We start from the raw sequence: 24673 nt of genomic DNA, 5'->3' as shown, positions 1-24673 counted from the left end.
CACAGGGTTATCATAGGTGAAAGCTGTATTGAGGCTTCAACCTAAGATTAAAGCGAAAGACTTATATGCATCATTAAACGTGAAACGTAATCGTAAGCGTAGTCGTAGTTGTCTGCGCCGCCAACACAAACGACACCAAAAATGTGATGTCATCATCATAGTCAGTATCATCATGATGATTATCGTCACAGATGATGATGGTGGTAATGAAGATCGTCATCTTTATTTTGCCTCTGATGATAGGATTATTGCCCCGAAAGGACTCAAGGGCAGAAACCATCCGGTGCGGTCATTATCATGATCGAGGAAGAATATGTTGATGATGATGAGCGTACTGGATGGCTTTCGCCCTTCGAGCCGTCTTAGGCGAATGCAAATTGACCCTGTTAGTTTTTCCCGTTGCGCATTGAAAGCCATTGAGCGTTGTTGTTCATGGAGATTGGTATACGTTCTGTAAAAAAATAGGCATAATATCTATTCCATTCCTTTACTCTTTCAACCGAAGATAAACAGAAGTGTCGTATAAGCGGATCATGGTTTCATTGTAGTGGCAGTCCTGCTGTTCGGACCATTCCACGCGGCTCACTTGCCTTATTTCGAAATATTCCGTCCATCAGCGCATCGCCGGCCATTCGCCTCCTGCTTCAAATCACTGGAGCGCTTATACGCATAACCATATGATGCGACAGCCGTATAGTGCTGAATATCTTCTGCCATAGTGGAGTTATCATTCTGCCTTTAGAGTAGCTGTAGCAACCCTCGACCACTCTCGGCGAAGCGCGGTACGGCAAAACGTGTTGTCTTTAACTCGCAGACACAATCGAAAGTCACTCGAGGTTTGATTCAAAAGCGATACGTCACGTGGTTGAGGTACGGTAACACACCTGTTTGGCTCATTGTGACTCAGCACGTGAATCAAGCGAAGGCTCTCAGACCTGCTGACGGTAGGAACATCTGCTCTTCGTATTTACTGATTTAGTTTTGGGTGAGGAAGCATGCAAAGGCGTATAACGTCTCTTCTTTTTACGTCTCTACGCCTCTTTAGCAGCAGATATATTAAGATCACTGGCACTGTATAGTGACATACGAAGAAAAAGTACGCTGTAAAAAACAACCAGATATGCAATATGATGGAAATGGCAGCTATTTGGTGTATGTATAGATCAGTAATACGTTCTAGCAGGCTAGTTGGTTCATAGCGATAAACATTCTTAAACTGCGCGAGAAGACGAAGACACGAGTGAGAAAAACATTCAGGAACACCATGAGCGCAGCATGTATGTATTGATCACTGACATAACAAAGCTTTCAGTTCGCAGTAGGCGATGATGTCGTTCCACTTTCTTGTCCGCGTCTTCGTTTACGATTCAGTGACACCAAATATGCATAGCTTCAGAACGGCGCAACAAGGAAGACGAAAATACGAAAGATCACACGAACACAAGCGCCGACTCACAACTAAAGTTTATTGCATATCACAGAGCAGATATATACACACACGTGGCCACACACAACGTCAAAAAACAAAACAAAAAAAACAACCAAAAGCCAAAGAACGTTAACCATTCAGGTACAAGATTTCTTTATCCTGTAGCGCAATCGAGGGACAGCTGACACAAGACTGTTTTTTATTTTGAATGCTCCATGCCTCGATTACTTCTCGAGTCGTCTTATCATGATGCCTTGAAATGATGCTAGTGAGGCTAAACTGAGGCGCGCAGCCGCACTTCTGACAATGCTGAGAAATGTGCGAAAAACTATCACAACGTTGGTTGGCCGCATGTTCCCTTAATCTCACGTTAACACATCGGCCCGTCTGGCCTACATAAGCAGAGCCGCAAGACAACGGCAGACTGTAAACCACATTCGCGGCACAACTGATAGCCGGATTTTTGTGCTTAACACCACAACCTTCTTTCTTTTCTTTTTTGGCCTCTGCCTGTCTCTCTACACGTTCACAAATAGCCCCTAATTTGTTTGGTACCGAAAAAACCACTTCCATCCCATATCTACGTGCGACATTTTTCAAACCATGGGACAAGGCATGAACATACGGTACAACGGCCACACATTTCTTCTTTTTCTCACCGGTTCGTTCTTCCTTTGCTTCCTTGCCCTCCCCTTGTTTTACTGCTCGAATTAACTTTTCACAAGTACGTGTCAAAACATGATCCGGGAACCCCGCACTTTTTAACCTACTGACCTGTCTTGACACACTCTCATTTATTCTATGAAGGCACGTCTTATTAATAGCTGACCGTAGAACAGAGCCAGCAACGCCATCTTTCACAATTTTTGAATGGCCAGACGAATAGCTCAAAATTTCTTTTTTAGAACGTGGCCAAAACTCCCAACAATTTTCGTCTTCCTTGTTGCGCCGTTCTGAAGCTATGCATCTGTACCAACTCGCCCAATTGTCAGTGCTACTCGACACCAAACATGATATTAAACGTAGCATAACTACAAGAACACGATTATTTCAGGCTAGTCTTTGAGCTGACCTTATCAGCAACGTGCGTCTGATTATTGGCATGTTGCTTATGATCTATTTTGACGAGAGCAATAATGTATCAAATCAACTTACCATATAATGCAGCGCTTGGTGTGCAGAAAACATCCCAACGTACTGGCACTTATTGCCATCAAGAAACATCAACTCCTGGCTGTGTTTTGGTGTGACGTTGAAGCGGCGAGAATCATTTTGTAATGCAGCCCAGATCACCGGAGCCTCGACCACTTCGCAGAGGGAATTAAGCCCTTGCACTACGCACACTGAAACCTTAGCAATAACTTCGTAGAGATTACGATGTCGAACAAACTGTTGGAAGTGCAGTCGCGAATTCTACAATGAGAGACAACATCCGCGCCAACTGTCTCCAACAGCAAGAACAACGAAAGCTGTGACGTTTTCCTGCTCTTTAAAAGTAAACTTGCTTGATGCGAAGGAAGGAATCGCTCATCGAATGTGCGCAGAAAACAAGGACGTGACGTTTCTGAGCGACAGCGAATCATGCGGCGCGAAAACAGTGACGTCGACTATTTCTGTGCGCTTCACGTGCGGTGCGAGTCGATAAACGTCAAGTCCTACAAAAACAACAGCGTTATATTCTATTCATACAGCCCTGTAGGAACGGATTTTGCGCGCATCCAAGGGGTCCGTGAACTCGAGCGCATATTAATGCGCTTACCTCTCCTCGGCGCTGTGTATACCGCCGGCGTTGACCTTACAGGAAAACGTGATTCACCCTACACGAGTGTATCACGTGTCGGCCATCGACAGCTGCGCGGATACATTAAATAAAGTTTACGAGCCGGAATTTCAGCTGAGTTTCTTCCTGTCGCCTCGCGCATGCTGTCCCTTCGAAAGAAAAGCGTTCTCCGCTGATACAGATGTTGCGATTGCCTCCGAAAAGAAAAAAAAGATTAACGGTTTCTTTATCGCTAAACTCTCACGCGCCCTCATCATGTTTCCTTGACGTCGTGGGCACTGCCGATGCTTATTCAGGTGGTCAATACCAGGAGTGCATACAACGCTCCTCGGAATTAGGTCATCTAGGAAGCGGACTGCGTGTGCGAAAGTTTCAATAGATTATGGTGCTTCTCCTGGTGATTACTATAAAAATGACAATAAAGAAGATTGAGAAGACTATAAAAAATTGATGAAGTCCTGAAGCACAAAAGAAAAGAAAGAAATTCAGCCAGTTGCACGCCGTGAAAACCATCTGACTGCGAAGCTGCAAGCGCACAAGTGTATGTGATTGGCTAGCGTGATCACGTGGTATCGTAAGTCCGCCGCGGCTAGATTTGAAATACGCGCTTACACTGGATTGGGCAAAGCGAGCTCACGTGACCCGCCGGCTCAGGCAACGGCGTTTCAGGAAACGCCTCCATCACGTGATCTGGTGCCGGCGCAGCCGAAAGCATGCAACGTGTAGCGCTCCCTGTTATCTACATGACCCGCTTACGCGCCCAGGTGCATCGCCTTGGTTTATTACAATTATTGTGAGTATCTAATTGATGTAATTAAAGAAAGTGCGAATTGCTTTGCCTTGCCTTTATTTAACACAATAAATGTAAGTATCTAATTAATGTGAATATCAAAGTACGAATTGCTTCGCCAGTATTTTGCACCAAAAGTCATTACCATTTCATTTCCTCTATTTCTTTACTCAATCACCCCTCTGGTCACGTGACCTTCATGACGCGTAATACAACTGCTACTACGACGACGACAAGGACCGCACAGGGTAGACTAACAGATCTTCGCTGTCAAAGTCAGGAATACGGCATTGATTGTGATAGCTGTCTTGTATTAAACATGCGCTTGCTGAAAACATAGTTGTGAAGTATACATAAGCTTATTATCTGTAAACAGAGTAGGTCACGCGGAAAGCAACTTACACGAACAATTATGAGTGTCTGGTATGGTACATTCCTTTCGTTCCGTTTTCCTCTCATGCTGCTTTTCAGCGCTGCTGTTTCATGGCTGTTTCAGTCATGGCGGGTTTCTGTCGTCGCCGTCGCCGCATGTGCCTCCCGTATGAAGTCCAAATTGATGATCCCACCGCGCATCGTATCTTCTACCGCGGGTAAAAGCGCGCGAGCGGGGGCGACGAACGCGGCCCAAGCAGAGATCCAAGGAGCCGGCCCATTTCTGTCGCTCGGACGGGTGCGATAACATCACCCCGCTCGGGAGGCCTGCCATCGGAACAGACAGGAAACGCCCCGCCCGTCCTTCAAGACCATGAAAAGACGCGAGGGGGTGGGTGGCACGAGCAGCAACTTTGAACTTTGAATCTAAGGGCGCGGCCGCGATCGCTGGCGCGCGTTATCTCAACAGCCATCACAGCGGGCGGCTCGCATACCCTTCCCCGTGCTGCGCTCTCAACGCGAAGTGACTATGCGGACAGGATCTCTCCCTGGAGCGGTCGCATTCTCTTATGCGAGCGTTTTGTAGTTACGCGAGATCGGATACAAAACAGTTAGTTGCCAGCCTCACTTCGTATAACACTACAATTTCTTGCTATCGCATTCATTGTTTCGCCCTTGCGGTGAAACTGTGACTTTTTTATGCCGTGTATAGCCTTATTCTCGCACTAAATGTAAGCCGTCGACCTCGAAAGAACGAGCAGACAGCATCACAGATTCAAGGCCGCTTCCATACACGTTCACAGGTGTCATGATATTGAATAAAAGACGAGGAGACCGGCGACAAGAGGACGAACAATGTACTGACGTTTCGTCAACCAGAACAGCAGCCTTGTTCACAATTTGATTGTGAACTCAATGAGATTGTGAACAAGCCTCCCGTCCTTGGCGTCGAAACGTTATCACATTGTTTATACTCTTGTGGGCGACGTCCTCATGTTTTATTCAATAATTCTTCCCGACAAGACGGGCGTCCGTCGAAGCCTTGATTTCATATCATGATATTGCCCTAGTACACCTACTGTTAACTTCCCTAGGAAAGTCCATTGTTTATGTATTGTATTCTATACAAAATTTCTAGCTCTGATCAGGAACATACTATATCGAGAGCAAAATTTTGAATCTCTAAGAAGCAAAACATCATTGCAGAGCTTAATTATAGGCACAGAAAACGTTTACGTTCTGGGCTGCACAATACAGGTGAGCAATTACGCTCATGCCCGGCAAAAGTGAGAACTCTACTACGGCATCAACAAGATGTTTTCCTCTGTCTCCGAATGGTAAAATTCACAATTGCTCTATTTCCAGGATCAGCCAATTCGAACGAGAAACCAACAAAGCAGACGCGACAATCACTAGGAAAGCGAGCCCGGAAGGGCTTCCCTTTAAAGGAGCCCTGGCGAGGCATCAGTTCCAACTTGGATTAAAAACTGGAAGTCATAAATGTGCCGTGTAAAGGGCATTTCACCGAAATAGTTCTGAAGCCATGCTTTTTAGAGCGGAGTCTGTTAATAGCACACCTGTGTGTCCGTCCGCGTTCGTTCATCAACAGTAAAGAACCCGTGACCTCCTTCAAGCGAGCGATGACGTCACATAACACTCTTAGAAAAAAAAAAGTTAGTATATGGTTAGTAAATGCTTGCACTTACTAATTTCGAGCATATTTTACTACCTTCGCTATATCTGTTTACTAGCCAGCAGTTAGGTCGTAGTGCTGCCTTCACTAACCGGAAAGTTTACTTGGTGTTTTTAACTAAGTAACTACTAGCCACCCACGTTGCCAGATCTTTCGTAGATGCGCAGTATACTTTGCCGTAATCGTGACGGTCTTTAGCAAAATTTAAACAAACTTTAATTTTATTGATTACCTTGGAATTAGTTTCGTGCTACGTGATGGCACGCACATAATAATGTGTAGAAAACATCAATTATTCTTCTAAATTCTATGGTTGCTATCCAGTACATGGTGTGCTATCCCAAAGTAGGAGCATAAATAGTCTTCAAGCCGCTGCTAGAGTAGATATCGGCTACGCAAAAGTCTTGCTATTCTGTGTGTGCGCTTGCTTGTGTGTTCTCATTCGTGATCAATTCATGCCCCTATGTATGTTGCTGTGATGTGTACTTATTAAGGCAGTTACATGAAGTAATTAGCGGCCATTAGCTAATGTACGAGGACAATGTCACTTCATTTTTTTTAAATCTTGTATGTACTTTTGTAATAGAATCGTCTTGATATGGCAATGCACACACACATATAAACAAAATAGGCATAGACCTCTAATTGGCTAAATGTAGTAGAGTTGATACCGTTAGTAAGTTGCTAGCGCGGTTACTAACAACTTAGTAGTGGACAAGCCATTCAAGTTAGTACTATTCACTCACTAACTAGGTAGCAAGTTCCACTAACCTGCATTTTACTACCTTCACTTACTAAGAGGCTAGTGTAGCTTGTGACAAGTAAACGGTTAGTATTTAGTTAGTGAATACGCCGACCTTTTTTTCTAAGAGTAAACAACATAACGTGGTGTTCCGGAAGCTAGTAATCATTACCGATTGTTCTGGCAGCGTCACTAATAGCGGGATACGGCACGTACATTCGGGTTGGCATCTATGAAAAAATTAAAGCCATTTCCACGACTGTGAAATGTGAATAAAAAGCGGAGCTGGCAAGCAAGCGCCATCATGTGGCGAACGTAGCTTGAGTTCTTTATTCAAATTCTTCTTCCTTCTTTTCTTTTATCTTTTTATATATTGCTTCACTCCTCCTGTTAAAAGCATCGCGGTTGAAAGCAGGTAGCCCTTCACGCCACTGCAGACTCCAGAGCCCCGCACACCATCAAAGGTTTTTGTTGAGCAGAATGCTAAAGCTGGTCGGTGTAACCACCACCGACAAGAAGAAGATGTGGCCCCGTGGGTTATACTCACGGGGCCACAAGTTGGAGAGGGTGGGGCCTCCGCCTCCTCCAACGCAATAAAATCAAAAAGTAGCGATGCAGATGACTTTGAAGAGTAATGAAAACGGTGAGCTCGTTTTAATATCGAGTTCGCCCATGGCGCCTCCGGGTGCAGACTGGCGCTGTCGTAAGGCGAAATCCTTAGATGCCTCATCGAACGCGAACACTGACCGTCCGGGTCAATCGTCGTCCCGCGGCGTCGGTATTGACACGAGTGATTAAAAAAATACCATTTCATAATGACGTCACAGTTCGCCAAAATTTGTTCAGGGTCATGAAGCTTTCGGAGGGGGGCGAGCGATGATCAGTAAATTGACTGAGCAGAAAAAGATGGCTTTCGCCTTCCAGTCGTCTTTGGCGAATGCATAAGTGAACCTGTGAGTTTTTGTTTAACTACACTGATGTACAAATAGGGGTTCTTGCAGATAACATGAACCAAGTACTGAAAGGAAGTGTGGTTAACCACAGCTGTGTGAAGCCAATGATATGTGGTTAGAATCCCCGTGGTCATTATGACCATTATGCAGAATTATGCAGAAATAAGGTCATTACGCAAAATTTTAAAATAACATTTAGGCCTATGTGCACTTTACTATGTTGTAGAAGGTATTGAGAAACGGCAAACCGATCCAGTTTGTGTTTAAACAAAGCCCGTCAAGTATGAAGTAAAACTACATGAATGCGCTCATCCGCTATAGCACTTCCACATTGCCCACCGTACTTTGAGAGAAAGAACCGTGCTCACGGACCGTGGCGAAGCGAGCAGCCGCGGCTCGAGGCAACGGCTTCACCGTGCGTCAGCACCTTGCACAGTGGCACGCAGAAAAGACGGATCGCCGTCTTTGTAAAGCTAATGCCGCTCGCCAAGTTCTTTCGCTCTAAGCGCGGTAGAGAGCGCTGCGGCACGATAGCGCAGAGTGTAGTCACGTAGCTTTACTAAGCATTTCGCGGGCTTTCTTTAAACGTCGCAATTGACATGACAATGCTAGGCAGCATTATTATCAGTAAAGGGCACGAGCCACGGGCCATACGACGAAGATGCGATGGTATCCGATCCGAAGGGAAAAGTACTCGATGGTGTGCAGCGATGGTATGCGATGGTGTCGAGAGTCTGATGGAAACCCGTCTGGTCGGGACAAGACATGAGGACAATTAAAATGGTCATCGACCACGAATGTTCACGTAGAAGCAAAACGGTTCAGCTCCCGCACAGGGGCCTTGTTCACAATCTGTGAATAAGACTCCCGTGTGGGAGTCGAAACATCTTACAATTTTTAAAGAAGGCTGCCGTGTGTGAGTCGAAACGTCTTGCTTTTATGTGAACATTCGTGGTTGGTGTCCATTTTAAATGTCCCTAGGCCTAACCTCCAATCTTTGGTGGCGGCTCCGACGGCGACCGGAAAAGGCGCAGCGGAGACGTGAGGATCTTCTAGCAGCTACGTAAAGCTTCGACGACGACAGGATAACGTAGAGACAGCCGGCGACGGACACAACACTACTAGGAGCCGACTTCGGTGCCAAGGCGGACCAATGAGTAAAAACGTTTTACTATGGACGCGGTCACTGCCAATACACACTCCTTATCCACAAGTGTGCCTCCCTGCGCTGCATGTTCTCCTAAATAATGGCGACACCTGTCGTGCTTCAAGTGGAGACGAGGTCCTAGTTGCACGTGTTGTGGCTTGTCCATAATGCGTGTTTATATCAAGAGGGCTAAGTGTACATTTCCCGTGTCACAGTGCAAGCAAACTGCGCTTGAACATGCTGTTTGCAGAAGTGACTAGCTGCCATTAGTTGGAGTAACTGCATGGCAGAAAAGCTAGCTTTAAATATGGAAAGGTTCTATTGGTAGCCTCCCGGTTAGCTCATTTGGTAGAAAGATTGCCGCGGGAAAGCGTTGGTCCCGGGTTCGAACACCGGACAACGCTAATTTTGTAGCCAACTTGTAGGTTTTTTTTTTTTCGTTCTACGATATCCGTGCAGGTTTCCTTGTAGCTTTGCCCTGAAAACCGGTGCATTGCGAGTTTCATTTTCATGGCATGTATATCCCGGTAGAAACATACGTGCACAGCGAATCCGAGCAACCAATTTGCGCAAGTGGTTCTTTACCAAGCGCAAGGTTTTTTTTTTCCTTTTGCGGTTGCAGGCCCACTTACCAGAAAACGCTTTGGAAGTAAAACAGTATGCGCGTGTATATGGAACTCGCAGTCTCCATGAGCGTGCAGCCGTTAGCTGTCAGGAAACTTCGGATAACCTGCACCTAGCATTTTGTCGGAATTCCTCGCTCTTCGAACGACGCATAGCGAACATCTAAAAACGAATACATCGCTGCAGCCTGCGTTGGCGGTGCTCGCATGTCGAGGGACGGTCAGGGTTTCGACACACGCGCTTTCAACAGCTGCTTGCAGTCAGGCAATGCCGACTGAAAACAAAACTTCGTCGCGCTCGTTTGCCCCCGCAGAAATCAATGTGCGACGTCTGGCTCGGATCAAGCGGGATGCTTGCAAATGTCGCGCACCCAATCGCAACCACCGTCGCTGAGCGGCGGATTACCGCCTAATTTCGTGTCTGAATTGCGAAATTTAACACCAGCGTGCACTTTTAGATATTCCGGTAGGAGGCTGGCTAAAGTGGCTCGGGTGACAAGCAGTGCAATCACAGTATGATTAAAGCGTCTTAGCGAAGAATTCAGACTTCCAGAATGTGAACAAGGTGCCTTGTGCATGGAAGCTTTTGGACTTAGCACTCCTCATACCGACAATCATTATCTCGTAGGCAGTGTTTTCGCGCCACGCTCACAAGTAATTTGAATGTGTCCGCCTCTGAGTCTAATAAGTGTTAAGATTGCTCCTGAAGATGCTGAGACATTGCTCGGTGTCGTGGCTACGAGCGGGGCTGGCTAACACTTCCAGGATTGCATGCACAGTAAAGGATTACATTCCCAATGAAGTCGACGGTAAAGCGACCACCACCGTAGCTGAATTGGTAGAACCGCAGAAGCGTTGTCCGAAGTTTGTAGTTTCCGTCCCTACAGGGGGCCAAGCTGCTTTTTCGCCATCTTTGAATCCTTTTCATACAAGTCATAATTACTTGAGTTAGAGACAACAAGAGACAATTACTAGAGTTAGACACAACAAATAACGTCCCCTATACTTTCCTCGGCTTATTAGAACTAGTCGTTGGGCTAATTGGTAATATGTCCTCTTGAAAATTAGGCGCATCTGAGGACTCCATCATTCACACACGCAAGTATGCTCACAACCACAACCCACAAACAGCGCCCCGAAGCAAATAGCTTTTCAGAATGAGACACGTTGTTTCCGAAAGAGATGACATATTTTGATGCCAGTATTTTTCCTGGTAGGCCTGTTTTTTTTTTCGTTGCGTTCTTATGTTTGGTGACTCCTGTTGTTGCTCATGCGTATTATCGGTTGATTATCGCACTTAAGTTGAGCGTTGTTTGTGCGGTGGGGTCGTGAGTACTTGCGTGCGCGGATGTGCACGCAAGTACTCCTACCCCGCAAGTACCCCACCCCACAAGTTGCGCGAGATTTTCAATATCACATATTTCCTTGGTTTCAATGTCTGATGGATTCAGTAAATTGCGTTTAACAAAAAATAACCTTAGATTCATTTCGCTCTCTTCGTTTAGATAGATAACGTCGTTACGAAGTGCATAGGTACTTATCAGCTGACGCTCAGGTTTCCTTATCAGCTGCTAAATTCGGGTGCTTTCAGGCTCTTTACCAGCATTACTAACATCTGTAGGGGGCTGAATATACTTAAAAGCGCTCTGAAAGTAATTACCATTGATGCAATGTGGTGGTAGATGGCACTCGGCTTTTGAATTGTTCATGCAACCATATTTGCCTGGACGTGTATTTTCGGGAAGCCAGTCTTAGAGCACATCCCGTATTGTTTTTAGTATGCTGCCACGCATGATGTTATTATGTTGTTTCACCTGCACCCTCATGACGTAGTCCTGAGTTCAGCTGTCACTTCTATCTCTGTCACAGACATTTAGGTGCGTGAGCGATCTTTGATTGTTTATATTGATGTAATCATGTCCTCATCGGCAGGTCCTCCACCACTGTATTGCGTCTCATGACCACTCTTGGACTGTGGGAATACCAACACGTTGCGTTAGAATTAAATGTAAACTTAGCTTCTTTCTTTTAAGCAGAAGGAAAATAATGGATAGGTGGGCTAGTCGGTAGTTCATATTCGTTCAAAGAACAGCGAACGCAGGAGTGCCATGCTCCGTGTTCTTTGAACGAATATTAAGCTGGAGTGACACAGCCTTAGGAAACTAGCTGTGCGTCGCCGATGTTGTAACCCTGACTATCAGCAGCTGAAAAAACGCTAGAGAAAGGTTAACGCCCTTCCCTGCCGAACATAAGTTGAGTCATGCGCCGACGTGCGAATTAAGGTACCAGTATTTTTGGGATCAATAGTTTTTGGGATGTGATACATGGAACCCTATTTCTGACGACGAGGTCGCATAATGAAATCGAGAAACTTGAGACGCTGTGTACCAGCGTGGACATGCGGCCAGTTGGAATAGCCGAAGCATATTACCGCGATAGCGTTGAAGAGCTCGTTTCGCGAAAATTCCGGTGTTGGCAACACCGTCCTTTGGTAGTGAACGAAAATTCGAGGTAGACGCAAATAAAGATAGGACCCGGAAGGCGTTTGCACTTCAGCTTTCTTCGCAGCACAGTTTAGGTTGTGTGTGTGTGGGGGGCGGGGGGGGGGGGGTGAGATGGCTATCACGCTCCACTCTTAAAGACGAAGCTTAAGGGTCCCCCAATTTTTTAATTATTTGCACTCTTCAAAATCTTTCACGGGCGTGGATATTGTGGCGCTCCGTTGTTGCGTAGTACGACTTTCAATAGTTGTCGTTAAAATTTAACAGAAATGCCAGGAAGATATTAAAACCAGCGCTTAGTCAGCTTAGCACGTTCATGCAGCGGGACAGTGAGTAGTAGATTTTCAAGCAAAAAGAAATGTCGTCTAGGCGAAAGTGATAAAGAGTGCGCTTGTTGGGAGTCTACAGTATGAGTTTAAACTTCAGTAGCTTAGAACACGAATAGCTGAAGACTTATAAGGAACGCTCCAATCACGCTTACCAGCTCCTACGCGACTTGGCTTTCACCTAAACATAAACCTATTCGTGGAAACGTAATGAGATATGGCTTTTCTGCGGCCGCGTATATATAGTAACAGCCGCAGCTACCGCTTCCATGTTTCCAGCTAACACCCCGCTTTCCAAAAAAAAAAAACCAACGAAAACAAATCAAGAAATAAAATCGAGCGTAGGCGGTATTTTATTGAGATAGCAATTATAGGAACACTCCAAGTGCATTCCTTGTCGTCGCCTACGCTGTGAGGTTTCATATAAAGTCCAGGAGCGGTAACACCGCCCACCCCCCCGAGCGCCGTGGGTTCTATGATCGACCGAAAGCGTGCGACGGCAGCCGACAATCGCGCCTCAAGCGGAGAGGCAACGCGCCGGCCGTCTACGCGCGATAGGCCGGGGGGGCTCCGTAATGGGGGCTTGCATGGCCCTGATAAATAAGGTCCCTCTATTTTTCGAAGGTAGAGCAAACTCCACCTCTCAGCGCGGTTTCCTCCTTGCCCATCACTCTCGGCCGCCATTATTGGGCGAGACTCGCATGGCGAGCCCGGCCCGCATGTGGCGCGTTGAAGCGCTTGCTTGTAGTTGCTTCGAAACGCGACAATTCTGCGCGCAGATTCACGCAGCTTTGAGTACGTAAGATGTGCGTAAAAATAGTTTGTGATTGGTCGGTACCTTAGCTATCATCTCGCGTTTTATGGGCCACAAATCGCACCCTGCAGGGTGTCGGCGTATCTATATAAGAAATCCCATTGCGGCCCCTAACGCGCAAACAGCTTTCTGGACCTGCGACCTGTTTTCACAACATCAAACACTTCGCATATGCGCATTGCATTTGGGTTCATAAGTGTGGGATGCGTCGCTCGCACCAGGCAAACAAGAGGCAGAACATGTCAAACGCACTCCTAGGAAGTCTTTACAGCTGCCGATTTTTTTTTTTTCGGATACCGTAGTGTTTGTTTACAAGACGCATTTCGGACAATCAGACGCTACATCAAATTATGAACACACAAGACGGCAGAGGCACTTATTTGCTAAATACCCGCAGCGTGCATTCCTTTAAATTTCGAACTGCGTTCACGCGTTTCTGCAGCCCCCTCAGGTAAATATCTTTTGGTTCCATCGCGCGCGCCTCGTGCGCTTAGCTCTTTAATTGGAGACTCTTCCAGTGTGCTCAGTCTATGAGATGTCGCGCTTGTATTCCTATTGCTAAAATACGCTCTTTTGTCACAGGAGAGCGTGCACATTTTTCTTCCTTTGTTGGCTAACGGTAAGCTAGCGAACGCGCCTTCCCGCGTTCGTCACTAACTGGGTGACAAGAGCGGGAAGGTTCCTCCCTCAGTGCTGAAGCCTCCAGATGCAAATAACTGCTGTTAATTTCCATCGATCACACATTTATAGCTATTTAAAACAAAGAAAACACAAATATTGTAGCGAATCAAAAGCGCTCTTCCTCGTTGACAAATTTACACATATGATAAAACAATGGAACAAAACAATGATTGCACATTGCATCATCGCACATTTGTAAGCGTTTATATAAAAGTACAGGCACTCCTTCATAATCACAAATACATACATAATAAGAAAAAAAAACATCGAAACAGAAGAATAATTGCACGTTGCATAATAATTGCGTAAAAGAGGTAAAACACTTTTTCTGAATTGCTGATACATAAATAATACACATTAAAATAAAGAAGTCATTGCAGATTACATCATTGCACATATTTTACTATATACATAGGATAGGCTAGAAAGAAACAAAATTATTGCACGTTTGTAACGGCATTCCTCAAGACATTAATCTTGCTACCAGGTTTCCTTGAAGCCAGTCGTTTTCTCTCTGTTTCAGCATTGGATTTTTTTACTTGGATGTGCATCCTCGTTCGGTAAAACACTGCAGAATCGTTCTTGGTAATTCATGACCTGACGGAAAGCAATTAGCAGTAAACAGAGATTGCCACTATTTTCCTCTGGAATGCTAACTCTGTTGTTTAGGAGGTCTAATTCAATCTTGCTAAAGTATGCTTCTGAAAGCTGAACAACCTGCAAAACGGCTCCTGAGGGAATTGCAAGTGTAATTTTTGTCTTTCCTTGTAACTGTGGAGTTGTTGAAGCTTGCAAGCATTAGCCTCGACAGAGATTGCAGTTCGACAGTCTTGGCAGCGCAAACTATTTTTGATGCACCGAACAACATACCCAGCAAAATAGGTCAATGACTCCTGCTCTAGAACTCCAGATCGAGCATGTCGTCAGGGGTGTGTACAAAAGATACACATCATGCTTGCGCTTACTACTGCACATTCCCGCAAGCATGAAACCGTCAGCATCAGCATAACTACTAAACTTGCTTGGTCGTAAAAAACAAAGGCAAAGTGGCAGTCTTCAATGAACTACGAAATTACAACGCCCATATCGCTCGTCGTTTGAGGTTTCCTTTCCACGAGGAACAGAAAAAACTTGTCACCCTTGGCAATGCTGTTCGGTAGCCAACAGCGCAACAAGTTGGCATCTGCATGCAGCCGATGACATCTTGCAAACTGTAAAAAGCTATAAGTAGCCTGCGCTGAGGTACAGCGCGCACGTGCGGCGGTGTTCTGCGTCCAATAATGGCGTCTATTTCCGGCGACAGCGCAAGAGGCGGAGGGGTCATCGGGGGACAACAGGTCACGTGTCGGGCCTGGTTTAATAGCGGAGCACAAAAGGACGAATCAGAGAGGAGAGACGCAGAGGGCGGGTAGGACGTTCTCTCTTTCCTTTTTGTAGAATGGTCGGCGCTATCTTTGAAAAATAGAGGTACCTTACTGATAAACGGTGCGCCCGGTCGTGGTCACCTTCTCTCGCATGGATTACAGACGGCTCACACGAGCTGTGGCCTCAATGACTGGCTTGCGTTTAAGCGATAAAGAGCGCGATGGTTGCTTCACCCGCTACAGAGGGCGCGTTTCCTACGCCAGCGACTTCCTACGCCAGCGCCAGTTCCGCCGCCAGGTCGGATGCTAAAGGATTGGCTTCTAACCATATCTTTTAAAACACTGTAATTTGTTTCTATCGTATTTGTGGCTTTGCTTTCGCGGCGAAGTGTCGCTGTTCTTTTATTCGCAGATGAACAAATGGAGGAGTTCTCGCCATGCGGAGACGACCGCGCCTACTATTCGCTCAGTTATCTGTTAAGATAGATTATATGTACCCTCGCTTATGGTTCGGTGAATTTAAGTTCAAGATTCCTCGTTCCCACAGAGTTCGCGAATATCTGGCACGCACAATTACACTGTTTACTCGAGTAGCGGAAGAAATTGCGAAATCGGTGAAAGTCATATATGGGAATCTTAGAAACATAAATATACTCTAATTCGCTACGTTATGCGCATTCTCGAATGCTTAATGATTTGCGCGCGATGGGCTACGGACACGCTACTTCCCATAAGACCACCTATAGTTCAGTGTCAAGAAAGATTTGATCGTTTTCTGACAGGATTTCTACTTGTGAGACTGGCGAACATTGGAGTTCAGCCTTCCCATTATTTAGTTTTGTCCGAACCCTGTAACTTATACTGGAAATTATATTTTTGTGCATATGAACGACGAAATGCGCGAAATATAAAGCAAGAAGAATTTATTGCATATACCCTCTGCAAATCTTCGATGCATATTCAGTTAATTCATTCACCTCCACTTACAGCACAAGACAACGCCATGATAAAACATTAACACCGTATCAAACATGTAGTAATTCCTTATATTCCTTTTTCCCAAGAACGGTCATTATTGGAATCATTAACAATGACCAAGTGTTGCAGCCTTCGATGGTAACTTTCACTCAAGTTTGCGCTCATAAACATGTTTTTCATCTATATTTGTGTATATGTATACGTGTATATGCGTAGTATGCGTAAAAATTTATCTTTGAACCCCTTATGTGTGCATAGTGGTTTGCTATTTACAAACCTATATTTTGTATTTCGTTCGTACACACATAATTGCGTTTAGCATTGCAATACAGTGTGTGTGCGTATATATGTGCGTCTAAAGATGCATATTTGCGTTTCCTTTGTTGTTAGCAGCACTTCGTCGCCACTTTCTCTTTTCGCCCTCGCAAAGTATGAGACCTGTTAGCGCCTACTACTGTTTTCTACTACGTTCGTTGACCCAGATCATGTATTGCCTATCTTCCAACCCTACCAAAATTCCAACCAGGGATTGTATTATTTATAAGCAAAAAATAAATAAATAATGTGGCAGGAAATTCACTAAGGGAAAGTGCTGGGACCATACAAAGCAAGCCGATGTTGGTCAGTGTATGTGTGTTCACGTATTCTAATGTGCAAATATACAAGCGTGAATATTCTCCAAGAATATGTACAGGTCAGATATGTGCCACGCTTGGAAAGTCGGTATATGCTTTGTACCTGGACGATCCAGCTATCTCGCTCAGAAGCCGAAATAACGCCTAACGCGACTTGCGCATAATAAAATTTCACGCAAAGCTCCGCTGATATTTTCCATCCCATCAAAATTCCCGTTATTAGACTTACAGTGGCTTGAATTTATCTAGAAATATTTGTAGTGATTTGGTTGTTTAAAGATGATTGTTTTAAAGCATGTCGAACCATATTTGCAAACGATCTTGGCCTGTACTTCCTGTTCAATTTCTACGCTAACATTGCTAGGAGAGCGAGCCATCGAACGTCGAAAATAACACTTCAGATGATAGCCGGCGAATCGTTTGCAACACTTACAGACAGAGCCTTCTTGAACTTGGGACCGCTATCGTAAGAGCTCGATAGCTACCATGCACCAGCTCTCTTAGTCAATAGTTTGTACAGCCACACGATCGGCCGAGAGCTTGTCTAACAAACTGTGTTCGGGTAAATCTCCTTGTGCGCATCGGAGAATATTCTAGGAGGAGTCACTAGACATAAAGGGCATTAATATAAAGCACTCGTATTACACTTACGGCGTTCGCGTGTAGTAGGCAGGCGGTGAGCGCAGTGAGCCAAGCGTATTGTGTCTATGAGCCCGAACTTCAAGCTGTAAAACAGACCCCACTGCGAGTGCTTTGAAGCCTGTCTGCCAGCTGCGTCATTTAATTAGGCCCAGCGCGGCTCGGTCCGCCCCCGCGGAGCGCCTGCAGGCGGTTCACTCTGCCCGTCTCGTATGTGATCATGCCAGCGATCACAACAGGTGATGCGCAGTACACATGAGATGGGCGAACTAAGTCGATCGCACCGGTCGTAACGTGATTGCTTCCGCGTGCCCCGGAAAATGAATGCAGCTTTTCTTTTTTTTTTTTTCAACGTGGTCTCGGGATCAAGACTTGCACCTGTAGGCACAACGTCTAGTGGTGTTCAAAGTTAGGAAGCCGGTTTCTCACACAGCCAACCAACCGCGACGATAGATAGATAGATAGATAGATAGATAGATAGATAGATAGATAGATAGATAGATAGATAGATAGATAGATAGATAGATAGATAGATAGATAGATAGATAGATAGATAGATAGATAGATAGATAGATAGATAGATAGATAGATAGATAGATAGCAAACAGTATGGATTTGATGGATCGACTGCAACACACACCAACGTTATGTAATGCACAATTTCGTGTGATCGCACTGTCGGAATATAGTTAGCGACATTGCCTCTTCTAACTTCACATCAGTTGAAGCTTTCATTTTCCTGTAGCCATATGTATTGTGTGAATTTCAGTTGATTGAATCTGGTAGTGGTACTGCCAATAAAAGTATTTTGCGTGCTGAGACTGCAATGCAATTCTGCGGCGCACACCGTAGTGGGATTGTCCCGGAATAATTCTGGTCACCTGGTCTTCTTGGTGAAGCACATAAACGTAAGTGCCCGTCAGGCCGCATGACCTCTAGCTTGGACTTTGATTGTATCTCTGTTCTTTTTGCAGAAATAAAACCACTCATTCAACTACACGAGTGTTTCTGCAATGACCGAGAAGAGAACTCACTTCGATCCCTACACAAGCTCCGAGTCCATGTACAATGAAAGGCGTTTCGTACGGTACATTTGGAATGAAAAGGAGACGGCTCAGCGTCAACTAAAGAAAATCAACATTCGAAGACCCCTTGTTGTACCCTCATGAGAGTTTCGAAATTCAATACACGTCTCCTGCTGAACAGCAATGTATATCTGGACACTCTCCAGTTTTTTCCTTCATTGAAAGAGAGTCCCAGTCCACTTTGCTGTCCTTGCCCTGATTCGATTTGCAAGGCTGCGCTGGCTCTGAAAGTTTCTATTTAATTCTTAGAGCAATCGCCAAAAGTAATTCATTCAGTCCACACACAGAGGTTGCTTTAGCAAGAGAGTTTCTCTTTCACCTGAAAAAGAATACTTCGAAATTTCATTGGTCACGTCCCTGGCGTTTATTATGTTTTTATCGCATCCGCACTTTTGTAGGAATAGTGAAGGCGGAATGAATCGCTGCCAGTATACGCTGGTTCACTAAGGAGTCGCTGAGGTTTCTTCGCCTCATTTAAGATACTGAATTCGAGGCGTACTTCCTCTCGCTGCGGCAAATTCTTGGCTGCTTCAGAAAAGTGAAAATTTCAGAGTTGCTTCTTTTTATCCTTCTTGTGAGACTTCTATTTCTCTTCAGGCAAAGAAAGAATGGGTAAATGTCACTACACGTCGGCAACGGATACGGTTCTTTTTCATCGCCCAGGGTCGCTCACCGGGAACGTTTCGCCTGGTGTATAAAGGAGTTTTCTTTAACGCGTGTTATCTTTGTATTTCTTCTTTTCGAATAGAGTGTGTCATTTTTCGCCGGGGACCGTGTGGGCGTTTAAGGTCCTACAATTAACACGCGGTCCTTTCGGTATGTCGTTGATATAATCTAAGTGCTGAAAGCTTAATTAAAGGACGCCACACACGTAATCTGCCTATCGTTGTCATTTAACATCACTTCGTCAAAGAGGTCTAGTCTTGAGCTCCCTGAGCTGCAAACGAATTTGCGGCAGTTTTTTTTAGAATGGTGGCATGAAGCCTGGATGGAATTTACTATGAGGTTAAAAGACTATGCTTAGTGTCTTTGTGTCGGTGGTATTCATCAGTTCTCCATCTAAGGAGCCACACGACGTCGTTCAACAAGTAGATGAGGCATCGGCAAGTGGAAGCACGGACATCAGCCTCAGTAGTTCGCCACTCAGCTTCGTAATTGAGCATTACGGAACATCCCGCCAACCCGTCTTAAGATTTCGTTCCTTCACATTTTCCGTGTCGCAAAAATACCGATCTTAATACTGTAGATGAACGTTCTCACTCGAAAACTAATTCAGCAATAGTCAAGAGTCAATAAGCCATCAATGCCAATGCCTCCCAAGAAACAACATGAGTGAAGTTAAGGACGCGTAAGACCCTAATAGTTCCTTCAAACTACTACAAAAATTGACGTGTGATACGCATGTAAGTGTTAACTGGAGAGCACTGTCGTAACGTTTAAGGTTTTTAGCAGAATAATAGGAAAACCACATATTCAAGTCATCTCTCCGTGTAATGGGACTACCAGCATCACTTTGATCAGTAATAGTTATTTAATAATATCAATTCATATTGTCATCTGTTTGTTCTATACTTTTAGTCTACTTGTGTATTTGTACTTATTGTGTACTTTATCGCTTCTTGTTCCACTTTTGCGTTGCTGAAATACCCTGAGCATAGAAATAAATAAAATCAAGGGCAATGATACAGCTGGTGAATGGTACATACCCCGCATTAGCAAGATATGTGCAATGTCACAGGAAACAAGCTATGTTTATGCACATTAATCACGGAAATGGCCTCGAGCACAACAGGGACAAGCGTTTAGGGAATCGCGCGCAGAAAAACCACAGCAAAGGTTCCAATATATGTTGCTCTTGCTGCGTATGCTTGTATGCACTTATTTTGAACAACTAATCTTCTGCTGGCGACCTCGAACTCTCGCCCCACGCCGTCGCACTACAAATACCGAACGTCCACATTTTCCGGGAACGGAGCAAAGCAGTGAGAGGTAATCAAACGAGACACAACGAAAGGAGGAGAGCGGAGAAACAAACAAAAAAAGCCACAATCCCCTCACATTTTCACGTTGGATCGAAGTGGGAGTCGGACAACCTCTGAATTCTCATGACGCCACTTTGCACGGCTCAGACGATAAAGCTGGATCAGCGGTCGACGGGCTCGTAGCGAGCTTAAGCTTCTTTGCTCGGCGTCGATGGCCGGCGGCACAGGCGCATATATATATAGCAGAGCACTTACACTGCTCATACCCTCGTGGCACGTGCCTTTACATGCCTGCAGCAGCAGCACTGGAAGAGCGAACAGACTGCAGGCCGTGCGCAAAATGGCGTCCTCCGGCGACTCAATATGCCTCGTTTCTTTTCAGAGCGAAGCTTTCGCTGATGAACCCGGATATTACTCCTTCTTGCTGCTGAACTATGGAGTGTATTGATAAAAGAAAGTGAAACTTGACACACGGGCATGTCTCTTTCTTTCTTTGTTCATGCCGACTGGGTTGCACCGGCTAATGCTGCTGGACACGTAGTCGGCCGGCACAAGCCGAGCCTGATTTCATGGCAACATATTTGGATGTTGCAGACAAATTCTAACCAGAGTGCCTGCGCAGCGCGAGAACCCAAGGTACATTATGAACTTCAGCCGGGGCAAGCGATAACGCTGGAATGTACGATTACGCATGCGCAGAAGGTGGAGGACTTTACTGAAGATGACATCATCGATGGAGCACGACCGAGCTCGCCGCTGTCATTGCACAGTTAGTATTCTGTTTCGCCTGTAAACATAGAAAGGGGCGCGGTGCCGACGCTCACCTCCTCCCCCCCCCCCCCCCCCAAAAAAAAAAAGAGTTCAATCTTTAGTGGCAGCACTGATGTCTTCTTCGCCGCCAGCGACGGTGGTGTAGGTTACGGAGCTCGACTGCTGACCCGAAGGTCGCAGGATCCGATCCCGGCAGCGGCGGCCGCATTTCGATATAGACGAAATGCTAAAGGCCCCTGTACTTAGATTTAGGTGCAGTTCATGAATCCCAGAGGTCGAAATTTCCGGAGCCCTCCACTACGGCGTCCCTCATAACCGTTTTCGGAACGTAAAAACCCCTACAGTTATTAGATGTCCCTTCACTGCCACAATCACATGATGACACTCTATACGGTGGTTAAGGTGCCAGACCCACTTATGGCGTATTAGAAGCAAGCAAATAAAAGCGCAATGGTATTTATGCGAATTAACAATGCCCGAGCTGGAGCGATCACATTTTGACCTACGAACAGATTTATCGAGATCGCAACTTCTGTCACGTGATTCCTGGGCGGCAATACGGATAAATTGGGGACAGCGCGCCGCTCCTTGCCGCGGGGCGTCAAAGCACGTGACACCGCCGTGGCATGCTTTTCGTGGTAATTGCTGCTATCGCTCGACCAGCTTCGTTTAACCGCGTTCAACCATCGCGCACTTTTAAACTGTGGAGTTTAAAAAAAAAAAAAAAAAACGTGCGGAGTAGGGGCACATGTGAAACGATTTTTTCACTTGACAGCACCACGACATCACATCAATTGTCAACACGTAAGCGTGTCCAGTAAAAGTCTAATGCAGGCGTTCTAGTCCTTACATCATGTTTTTTCACTGCTTAGAAATTCGAACTAGCGCTTCCGTCCTAAGTTCAATGGCATGCATTCGCCATGTTGTTTGAGACGCAAACAAATGCATCAATTTTTCTTCCATACGCAATAAGATATCGCCGTGACAGTTTCGAATCCGCGGCAGTTTCGCACATTCTTTCGTTTTCAGCAGTGGAGAACCCGACACAGGCGGTCGTCAAGAAAACAGATGTTTGGACCTCGAACAAAACGAAAGAAGCAATATGAACGCAGCTGCCACCGCATGTGAGGTTTCGGCACTACATGAGACTGGCGCTCGGAAAGCGCCGCGCAGTCTCGCAGATTTATCTGCGACATAGCGTTCGGATCAAATAGGATCGAGCCTGTCAGAAAAAAAAGACGAGGCGTTGCAAAGGGACCACATATCGAAACAAGAAAGACACGTGATGAGACCTCAGTGGTCAATAAACTATGAGCAAATACTTGAATGCCGCCGCAGAACTTAACGCGAGAGAATTTAAAGCGTTTTGTTAAACCTCGTATTTGTCTTCACGTCTTTTTTTATTGTATAAGGTTTAGGACATGATATTGTTTGTGTTTATGTGCGTATGTGTGTGTGTTATTAGAAATGTGCTGCGAGGCCTGCGTTGTGTTGAATGGATGCATACTTACTTCGCTTATTAGATACAATGTTAAACTACAAACTGTGGCTACAAGAAGACTAATATTCCGTAAATATCATGCAATGAAAACAACATACAGCGACGGGGATCACTGAACTTTCCCAAGGTCAAACATATCCTCCTGACCCACAGTGAATTTAGTGTCATGGATTTTTTGTTAAACTTTCAGAGTTTTTGGGTCTGCTTTTTCTAGTGCAAAGGTGAAAAGTGTCACGTGTTTTTCAATATATTATGTTACTTGGCCGCAGCACGTTGTCCAAGATATTGTAATTGGGACTCTAGGGGGATGTTGGGGACATATAGTAGGGCGTAGTTGAGGCCAGTGACCAAAAAAAAGGACATCTCGCAACCAGAAATAACTTTATTTGCTGCTTCCAAACCGAATACAATTGTTAATGGTCGTGTAAATTCCAGTCTGCAATTCTTAGTTTAATATGAGTGGGCATTTTCGCAGATCGCCGTTCCGTTCGTGATGCAAGAACAGTTCACTTTACGCCAAAAATACTTTTGTTTCATGTTGCAACCTGAAGTTCATCAAGTAATCACGAGTCTTCAGGACAGTCGTCATCACTGTCCGAGAGGTCCAATCTGAGGTGTCCCCGCTCTGCAATTCTCTCCAAGATTTCTCAGCCGTGGCATCGCTCACACGGGCCTAGTACCTACAAAAGAAATACGTGAAGTGTAATGTAATACGAGACAACGCAGCGAAAAACGTATTCCTCTCTGTAGAGCGCCATGAGAGCACACGCGCGTACGTCATGTTTTTGTTTCATTGCACCCAATGTCCCATTTATTGGACATTGTCAAATACGCAACGCATGTAACAAACAACCCCATTTTTGCTCAAAGGATTTCTTTGTGTGCTCCAACGTCTTACGACACAAATCAAGTGCTTAAATGCGCTTTAAGACATCCAGAGAATATAACCAATTACTTCTTAGGCGGCAGCCGTAAAAATCGTTCCTGCTCAATCCCGCCATTTCGAGTGCTCCTGAGAGGCGGAAACACACCGACTTTGAACCCATCCTAGATGGCAGCACGGGTCCCACAAGCAGCCGGGAACGCTTTCCGGGAGGAGGCAGCGCTTGGAAAAGCCGCGGTGCGCTGTGTTGCAATGTCCAATTATTGGACAAATTTCCCATTGCCGGGTCTCAGGAGGATATACGACAAGTACAAGTGCACAAATCACGGACAACACTATTCCTTTTTACCGCTAGAGGTGTTTCCTTGTCTCCAGAAGCTTTTATCTGACATTATATTTTGGCGCACCTGTTCTTTTAACTTCTATAAAAATTCGGTTTTAGTCTTAGAAACACTAGTAGGAATTTAGCGCCCGTGCCGCCACCAATACACCCTGTCGTTTATTCTTACACCAGAAACCCTGAGCAGGCCCGAGCCCGTGGGTGGGGGGCTGGGGACCCGGCTCCTCCTCCCTCCCCGAAATTTTGGTTGAGAGGGGTGTTTTTTAGAAATAAATATTGAAATCGGTGTTTTTTTTTAATAGTGAAGGTTTTTCAGCAGTTGCCCCCCCCCCCCCCGACAAAATTCGTGGCTCCCGGCCTGACCCCAGATATAATCAATAACACAAGCGACAGACGCGCTTACGCACTTACATATTTAGATCACGTTAAACACTGTATGTTAAAATAGGTGCTCTCGCTTGCGCAAGTCAGTTTACGCTTGAACCATGTCTACCCGAAGTGCAACAAGTGAGAGCGAGGGCTTGCCTGTATGCAACGGCAATCCAAGGTGTGAGAATGTCAGCTGTTTTTGTGTCTATTTTACAGCCTCGCGCCTACATACTACAAAACGTCCAACCACGGCCCCCTTCACTGATGACCACAGC

At 45.4% G+C, this 24673-nt stretch overlaps 1 protein-coding gene across 4 annotated transcripts in view; it reads right to left on the bottom strand.

Annotated features, from left to right (window-relative positions):
• LOC119402197 (synaptotagmin-2) overlaps positions 1-24673 on the bottom strand; it is a 318421-nt gene that overhangs the window by 141239 nt on the left and 152509 nt on the right. Inside the window, exon 1 of one of the 4 annotated variants that reach the window (XM_037669312.2) lies at positions 2585-2782. The exons of the other annotated variants lie outside the window; for them this stretch is intronic. The gene's annotated coding sequence lies outside the window, so the exon portion shown is untranslated. Of the gene's footprint in view, positions 1-2584; positions 2783-24673 lie in introns of those variants that run through there. 4 annotated transcript variants of the gene reach the window in all.

This window comes from Rhipicephalus sanguineus, chromosome 8 (genome assembly GCF_013339695.2).
Source record: "Rhipicephalus sanguineus isolate Rsan-2018 chromosome 8, BIME_Rsan_1.4, whole genome shotgun sequence".
In the NCBI taxonomy this organism is placed as follows: Eukaryota; Metazoa; Arthropoda; class Arachnida; order Ixodida; family Ixodidae; genus Rhipicephalus; species Rhipicephalus sanguineus.
The sequence above is the reverse complement of the archived record's forward strand: the minus strand, read 5'-3'. Positions and strand labels throughout refer to the sequence as shown.